This window comes from Arachis ipaensis, chromosome B01 (genome assembly GCF_000816755.2).
Source record: "Arachis ipaensis cultivar K30076 chromosome B01, Araip1.1, whole genome shotgun sequence".
Classification (NCBI taxonomy): domain Eukaryota; kingdom Viridiplantae; phylum Streptophyta; class Magnoliopsida; order Fabales; family Fabaceae; genus Arachis; species Arachis ipaensis.
In genome coordinates this window covers 99,075,422-99,085,053 of record NC_029785.2, presented here as the reverse complement: position 1 = coordinate 99,085,053, position 9,632 = coordinate 99,075,422, and positions in this window count along the sequence as shown.

Here is a 9,632-nt window from a genome sequence, read left to right as displayed (position 1 = left end):
GCTGGCGTTTAACTCTATAAAAGGCCTATGCACGTGTAAAGCTCAATGCTCAGCCAAAGCACACACCAAGTGGGCCCCAGAAGTGGATTTCTACACTATCTGCACTTAGTTACTTATTTTCTGTAATCCTTTGTAACTAGTTTAGTATAAATAGCACTTTTTACAATTGTAATCAAATCATCTTATCATCTTTGGACTTTTATGTTACATTTGGAAGGCTGGCCAGTCGGCCATGCCTAGACCTTTTTCTCTTATGTATTTTCCAACGGTGGAGTTTCTACACCTCATAGATTAAGGTGCGAAGCTCTGGTATTCTTCATGAATTAATGTAAGTATTATTGTTTCTCTTTCAATTCACGCTTACTTCTTCTCCAAGATATACTCTCGTACTTAATTCTGTTAAGTCAGAATGAAGCGGTGACCCGTGACAATCACCCACTATCTTCGTTACTCGCTTAGCCAAGATCCGCATGCCTGACAACCACAAGCGGTCTACATGATGTTCAACGTAGTCATTGGACGACAGCCGGAGTATAATCTCTTGGGTCTCTGATCCACGGATTTGACTTGCTGGTGCACGAAATTGTGATCTCAACTGCGCCAAGAACTTGGTACGCACGTTCATAATCTCAATTCTTTTTCACAACTCCGCACAACTAACCAGCAAGTGCACTGGGTCGTCCAAGTAATAAACCTTACGTGAGTAAGGGTCGATCCCACGGAGATTGTCGGCTTGAAGCAAGCTATGGTCATCTTGTAAATATCAGTCAGGTAGATTTCAAATGGTTATGAGATTTTGATAATTAAAATAAAAATAAAATATAAAATAAGATAGAGATACTTATGTAATTTATTGGTGAGAATTTCAGATAAGCGTATGGAGATGCTTTGCTCCTTCTAAATCTCTGCTTTCCTACTGCCTTCATTCAATCATTCATACTCCTTTCCATGGCAAGCTGTATGTTGGGGGGTCACCGTTGTAAATGGCAACCGTCTGTCCTCTCAGTGAAAATGATCCAAGTGCGCTATCACCGCAAGGCTAATCATCTGTCGGTTCTCGATCTTGTTGGAATAGGATCCATTGATCCTTTTGCGTCTGTCACTACGCCCAACACTCGCGAGTTTGAAGCTCGTCATAGTCATCCCATCTCAGATCCTACTCGGAATACCACAGACAAGGTTTAGACTTTCCGGATCTCAAGAATGCTGCCAATAATTCTAGCTTATACCACGAAGACTCCGATCTTTCGGAATGGAGGCTAAGAGATAAACACTCAAGCTATTGCAGATATAACGGAAGTGGTTGTCAGGCACGCGTTCATAGGTGAGAATGATGATGAGTGTCACGGATCATCACATTCATCAGGTTGAAGTGCGAGTGAATATCTTGGAATAAGAATAAGCTTGAATTGAATAGAAAAACAATAGTACTTCGCATTAATTCATGAGGAACAGCAGAGCTCCACACCTTAATCTATGGGGTGTAGAAACTCCACCGTTGAAAATACATAAGTGATAATGGTGTTCATTGGCTTCGTCCCCAGAGGGGGAACCAGAATAACCAAGAAATAAAAGTGGTCAAAAGACTCCGAATACAATAGTAAAAAGTCCTATTTATACTAAACTAGTTACTAGGGTTTACAGAGATAAGTAAATGATGCAGAAATCCACTTTCGGGACCCACTTGGTGTGTGCTTGGGCTGAGCATTGAGCTTTACACATGTGGAAACTTCTCTTGGAGTTAAACGCCAGGTTGCAGCCTGTTTATGGCGTTTAACTCTATTTTGTAACCTGTTTCTGGCGTTTAACTTCAGAATAGGGCAGGAAATTGGCATTTGAAACGTCAGTTTGCATCGTCAAAACTCCGGCAAAGTATGGACTATTATATATTTCTGGAAAGGCCTGGATGTCTACCTTCCAACTCAATTGAGAGCGCGCCAATTGGGTTTCAGTAGCTCCAGAAATTTCACTTTGAGTGTAGGGAGGTCAGAATCCAACAGCATCTGCAGTCCATTTTCAGCCTCTGAATCAGATTTTTGCTCAGGTCCCTCAATTTCAGCCAGAAAATACCTGAAATCACAGAAAAACACATAAACTCATAGTAAAGTCCAGAAATGTGAATTTTGCATAAAAACTAATAAAAAAAAGTAAAAACTAACTAAATTATACTAAAAACTATGTAAAAATAATGCCAAAAAGCGTATAAATTATCCACTCATCACATCCCTCTCCTGACAACAGAGCATTCGAATCCGTGAGATTAGAAACTTCGTGGTAGAGGCTAGAACTAATTGGCAGCATTCCTGAGATCCAGAAAGTCTAAACCTTGTCTGTGGTATTCCGAGTAGGATCTGGGACGGGATGACTGTGACAAGCTTCAAACTCACAAATGTTGGGCGCAGTGACAGTGTGCAAAAGGATAGAGAGATCCTATTCCGACACAAGTGAGAATCGACAGATGATTAGCCGTGCGGTAGCTGTGCCTGGTATTTTTCATCCGAGACGAGAAATCCGACAGTTGATTAGCCGTGCAGAAACCGTACCTGGTACTTTTCATCCGAGAGGACGGATGGTAGCCATTGACAACGGTGATCCACCAACATACAGCTTGCCATGGAAGGGAGCATGCATGATTGGAAGAAGACAATAGGAAAGCAGAGGTTCAAAGCAACAAAGCATCTCCAAACACTTATCTAAAATTCCCACCAATGAATTATATAAGTATCTTATTTTATTTTATGTTTTATTTATCTTTTAATTATCAAAACCTCATAACCATTTGAATCCGCCTGACTAAGATTTACAGGATGGCCATAGCTTGCTTCAAGCCGGCAATCTCCGTGGGATCGACCCTTACTCGCGTAAGGTTTTATTCCTTGGACGACCCAGTGCACTTGCTGGTTAGTTGTACCGGAGTTGTGAAAAATGTGATCACAATTTCGTGCACCAAGTTTTTGGCGCTGTTGATGGGGATTGTTCGAGTTTGAACAACTGACGGTTCATCTTGTTGCTTAGATTGGGTAATTTTATTTTATGTTTAAGCTTTTTATTTTAATTTTCGAAAAAAAATTTAGTTTTTGAAAAATTCATAAAAATTTTTAAGAATGAATTCCACCTTAGAGCTTCATGATGATATGTTGAAGCCTGGCTGGCTATTAAGCCATGTCTAATCTTTTGGACTGAGGTTTCCACTTATCATTGCAGGAGCCTTTGGATTCTTATTTATTAGATTGTTGTATATAATGTTATGCTAAAGCTTGGCTGGCCATATGGCCATGTCTAATTCTTTTGGACCGAAGCTTTAGACTAATATTGCATGAATCCTGGAATTCTTATTAAAAATTTTGAATTTCTTTATTTTCTTTTTCCAAAATAATTTTGAAAAAAAATACAAAAAAATTAATAAAATAGAAAAACCAAAAAAAAATTTTGTGTTTCTTGTTTGAGTCTAGTGTCAAATTTTAAGTTTGGTGTCAACTGCATGTTTTTAATTTTTCTTAGATTTTCAAAAATTCATGCATTGTGTTCTTCTTCGATCTTCAAGTTGTTCTTGATGATTTTCCTTGTTTGATCTTACATTTTTCTTGTTTTGTGTCTTTTCTTGTTTTTCATATGCATTTTCGAATTATTAGTGTCTAAAGTTTAAAAATTTTTAAGTTTGATGTCTTGCATGTCTTTCTTTTCTTAAAAATTTTCAAAAATATGTTCTTGATGTTCATCATGATCTTCGAAGTGTTCTTGGTGTTCATCTTGACATTCAAAGTGTTCTTGCATGCATTATTTGTTTTGATCTTAAATTTTTATGTTTTGTTTCATTTTGTTATTTTTCTCTCTCCTCATTAAAAATTCAAAAGTCAAAAAATATCTTTTCCTTATTCTTCTCATAATTTTCGAAATTTTGAGTTTACTTGGTCAAAAACTTTTAAAATTTAGTTGTTTCTTGTTAGTCAAGTCAAAATTTCAATTTAAAAACTTTATCTTTTCAAATCTTTTTCAAAATCAATTATTTTTAATTTTTTTTATGATTTTCGAATTTCATTCTTAAAATTTTTCAAAATATTTTTCATTTTTCTTTTAATGTTTTCGAAAATTTTAAAACTAATTTTTCAAAATCTTTTTTTTTATTTTTACTTCATATTTTCGAAAACTTTACTAACAATTAATGTTTTGATTCAAAAATTTCAAGTTTGTTACTTTCTTATTAAGAAAGGTTCAATCTTAAAGTTCTAGAATCATATCTTTTAATTTCTTGTTAGTCAAGTCATCAACTTTAATTTTAAAAATCAAATCTTTTTAATTTCTGTTTCAATTCTTTTTCAAAATAAATTTCAATAATATCTTTTTCAAAATTTATTTTCAAATCTTTTTCAATTAACCACTTGACTTGTTTGTTTTAATTTTAAAAAATTTACTAATTCTTATATTTTTCAAAACCACCTAACTACTTTTCTCTTTCATTAATTTCGAAAACGAACTAACAAATTTTTCAAAAATCTTTTTAATTAACTAATTTATTTATTTTTCAATTTGCTTTTATTTCTTTTCCTAAATTTCGAATTATAACTTATAATTAAAATAAAAAAAAAATATTTTTCTTTTTCTTTCATTAATATTCGAATTCTCTCTCTCATCTCTTTCTATTTATTTATTTAATTACTAATACTTCTCTTCTACTCATAATTCGAACTCCTCTCTCTTCTCTCTGTTCGAATTACTCATCTCCTCTTTCTTCTCATTTTTTTATTCTTCTATTCTTATACTCACATAAAGGAATCTCTATACTGTGACATAGAGGATTCCCATTCTCTCTTTGTTCTCTTCTTTTTCATATGAGCAGGAACAGGGATAAGGACATTCTTGTTGAAGCTGATCCTGAACCTAAAAGGACTCTAAAGAGGAAGCTAAGAGAAGCTAAAGCACAACACTCCGGAGAGGACCTTACAAAAAATTTTGAAAAAGAAGCATACATGGCAGCCGAACCCAACAACAATGGTGGAGATGCAAAGAAGATGCTTGGTGACTTTACTACACCAACTTCCAACTTCTATGAAAGAAGCATCTCAATTCCTGCAATTGGAGCAAACAACTTTGAGCTTAAGCCTCAATTAATTTCTCTAATGCAGCAGAATTGCAAGTTTCATGGACTTTCATTGGAAGATCCTCATCAGTTCTTAGTTGAATTCTTCCAAATCTGTGACACTGTTAAGACAAATGGGGTTAATCCCGAGGTCTACAAGCTTCTCCTTTTCCCCTTTGTTGTGAGAGACAGAGCTAGGATATGGTTGGACTCACAACCTAAAGAAAGTCTGAACTCTTGGGAAAAGTTGGTCAATGCTTTCTTGGCCAAATTTTTTCCACCTCAAAAGATGAGCAAGCTTAGAGTGGAAGTCCAAACCTTCAGACAGAAAGAAGGTGAATCCCTCTATGAAGCTTGGGAAAGATACAAGTAATTGATCAGAGGGTGTTCTTCTGACATGCTTTCAGAATGGAGCATCTTATGTATATTCTATGATGGTCTGTCTGAATTGTCCAAGATGTCATTGGACCACTCTGCTGGTTAATCTCTTCATCTGAAGAAAACCCCCGCAGAAGCCCAGGAACTCATTAAGATGGTTGCAAACAACCAGTTCATGTACACTTCTAAAAGAAACCCTGTGAATAATGGGATGACTCAGAAGAAAGGAGTTCTTGAGATTGATACTCTGAATGCCATATTGGTTCAGAACAAAATATTGACTCAGCAAGTCAATATGATTTCTCAGAATCTGACTAGATTGCAAGCTGCATCCGGTAGTACTAAAGAAGCCTCCTCTGAAGGAGAAGCTTATGATCCTGAGAATCCTGGAATGGAAGAAGTGAATTACATGGGAGAATCCTATGGAAACACATACAATCTTTCATGGAGGAATCATCCTTATTTCTCATGGAAGGATCAGCAGAAGCCTAATCAAGGCTTCAATAATAATAATAATGGTGGGAGAAATAGGTTTGGCAATAACAAGCATTTTCCATCATCTTCTCAGCAATGGACATCAAATTCTAGGCAGAGCCTCTCTGACTTAGCAACCATAGTCTCTGATCTATCTAAGACCATTCTCAATTTCATGACTGAAATAAAGTCCTCCATCAGAAATTTGGAGGCACAAGTGGATCAGCTGAGTAAAAGAGTTACTAAAACTCCTCCTAGTACTCTCCCAAGCAATACAGAAGAGAATCCCAAAAGAGAGTGCAAGGCCATAACTATAGCCAAAGTGGCCGAACCTGGAGAGAGTAAAAAGGCAGTGATTTCCAGTGAGGAAGACCTTGCTGGACGTCCACTGACCTATAAAGAGTTCCCTATTGAGGAACCAAAGGAATCTGAGGCTCATATAGAGACCATAGAGATTCCATGGAACTTAATGCTGCAGTTCATGAGCTCTGATGAAGATTCTTTCTCTGATGAGGATGAAGATATTGTTGAAGAGCAAGTAGCTTGGTATCTAGGAGTAATCATGAAACTGAATGCCTTGGTTCAACAGAAGTTACCTCAGAAGAAACGGGATCCCGAAAAGTTCTTATTACCTTGTACCATAGGCACCATGACCTTTGAGAAGACTCTGTGTGACCTAGGGTTAGGTATAAACCTCATGCCACTCTCTGTAATGGAGAAACTAGAGATCTTTGAGGTACAAGCTGCAAGAATCTCACTAGAGATGGTAGACAAATCAATGAAACAGGCTTATGGACTTGTAGGGGATGTCTTAGTGAAGGTTGAAGGCCTTTACATCCCTGCTGACTTCATAATCCTAGACACTGGGAAGGATAAGGATGAATCCATTATCCTTGGAAGACCCTTCCTGGCCACAGTAAGGGCTGTGATTGATGTGGACAGAGGAGAGTTAGTCCTTCAATTGAATGAGGACTACCTTGTGTTTATGGCTCAAGGATCTTCTTCTGTAACCATGGAGAGGAAGCATGAAAAGCTTCTCTCAATAGAGAGTCAAACAGAGCCCCCACACTCAACTTTTAAGTCTGGTATTGGGAGGCCACCATTAAGCTCTGAGTCTCTGTGAAGCTCTCTAAGAGCTCACTGTCAAGCTATTGATATTAAAGAAGCGTTTATTGGGAGGCAACCCAATCTTATTTAACTATGTTAATTACTTTTTCATTTCATTTTCCATTGTTAGTTTATGTTTTCTTTGGGTTGATGATCATGTGGAGTCACAAAAATAGCTGCAGAATTAAAGCGGAATAAAAAATAGCATCAAAAATAGCACACCCTGGAGGACAGACTTACTAGTGTTTAAACGCCAGTAAGGATAGCAGAATGGGCATTTAACACCCATGTAGGAAGCATTTTGGGCGTTAAACGCCATAATGGGCAACATTTTGGGCGTTAAACGCCAGAATGGGCAGCATTTTGGGCGTTAAACGCCAGAATGGGCAGCATTTTGGGCGTTAAACGCCAGAATGGGCAGCATTTTAGGCGTTTAACGCCAGAAATGGCAACATTCTGGGCGTTCAAAAAAATGCCCAGTAAAGAAGGATTCCTGGCGTTTAACGCCATCCAGGGTATCTGGTTGGGCGTTAAACGCCCAAAGAGGTAGTCAAGTGGGCATTAAACGCCAGAATGGATAGCATTCTGGGCGTTTAATGCCAGGATGACACAAGGGAGGTAATTTTGTTACCAATTCGATTTTTTTTCAATTTTCATGTTTTAATTCATAATTTTTTGCATCAAACATTTTTTAAACGTTCATCTTTCAATTTCTATTTTCAAATATTAATAATCTTTCCAATTCTTTTTAATTCTTTTTTCCAATTCTTTTCAATTCCTTCCAAAACATTTTCAAAAATTACTTATCTTTTCAAATTCTTTTCAACTCTTTTTAATTTTTCTTGGATACAGTAATAAGTTTTCAAAATTAATTGCATCATTCTTCTTCTACTCCTTTCTATCTTATTTTGCTCGAGGAAGAGCAAACCTTTTATGTTTAGTGTGGAAAAAGCTCTGCTTTTTGTTTTTCCATAACCATTAATGGCACCTAAGGCCGGAGAAACCTCTAGGAAGAGGAAAGGGAAGGCAGTTGCTTCTAACTCCGAGTCATGTGAGATGAAGAAAGTTGTCTCAAAAGCCCATCACTAGAAAGAGGATGGAGCAAACAAGAGAGCCTATTCATGGACCTCAACAAGAGCACTCTATTATCCTCCATGAAATCAGAGAGGACCAAAGAGCCATGAGAGACGAGCAACAAAGGCAAGGAAGAGATATTGAGGAGCTCAAGCACTCCATAGGATCTTCAAGAGGAAGAACTAGTCGCCCTCACTAAGGTGGACCCGTTCTTTAATCTCCTTGTTTATTTTCTTTTCCGTTTTCGGTTTTTATGCTTTATGTTTTGACTATGTTTTTGTCTTCATTACATGATCATTAGTATTTAGTGTCTATGTATTAAAGTTATGAATGTTCCATGAATCTTTCACCTTTCTTAAATGAAAAATATTTTCTGAAAAAGAAAAAGAAGTACATGAATTTCGAATTCTATGTTGAAAATAATTTAATTATTTTGATGTGGTGGCAATACTTTTTGTTTTCTAAATGAATGCTTGAACAGTGCATATTTTTTATAGTGGAGATTACGAATGTTAAAATTGCTGGCTCTTGAAAGAATAATGAAAAAAGAGAAATGTTATTGATAATCTGAAAAATCATAAAATTGATTCTTGAAGCAAGAAAAAGCAGTGAAAAACACAAGGCTTACGAAAAAAAAGCAGAAAAAGCCAATAGCTCTTTAAACCAAAAGGCAAGAGCAAAAAGCCAGTAACCCTTTAAACTAAAAGGCAAGGGTAAAAAGGATCCAAGGCTTTGAGCATTAATGGATAGGAGGGCCCAAAGGAATAAAATCCTGACCTAAGCGGCTAAATCAAGCTGTCCCTAACCATGTGCATGTGGCGTGAAGGTATCAAGTGAAAAGCTTGAGACTGAGTGGTTAAAGTCGTGATCCATAGCAAAATGAGTGTGCTTAAGAACTCTGGGCACCTCTAACTGGGGACTCTAGCAAAGCTGAGTCACAATCTGAAAAGGTTCACCCAGTTATGTGTCTATGGCATTTATGTATCCGGTGGTAATACTGGAGAACAAGATGCTTAGGGTCACGGCCAAGACTCCTAAAGTAGCTGTGTTCAAGAATCAACATACTGAACTAGGAGAATCAATAACACTATCTGAATTCTGAGTTCCTATGGATGCCAATCATTCTGAACTTCAAAGGATAGAGTGAGATGCCAAAACTGTTCAGAAGCAAAAAACTACTAGTCCCACTCATCTAATTAAAACTAATCTTCATTGATAATTTTGAAATTTATTGTATTTTCACTTCTTTTTATCTTATTTTTTTTTTTTGTTTCTTAGGGACAAGCAACAATTTAAGTTTGGTGTTGTGATGAGCGGATAATTTATACGCTTTTTGGCATTATTTTTAGGTAGTTTTTAGTATGTTTTAGTTACTTTTTATGCAAAAATCACATTTCTGGACTTTACTATGAGTTTGTGTGTTTTTCTATAATTTCAGGTATTTTCTGGCTGAAATTGAGGGACCTGAGCAAAAGTCTGATTCAGAGGCTGAGAAAGGACTGCAGATGTTGTTGGATTCTGA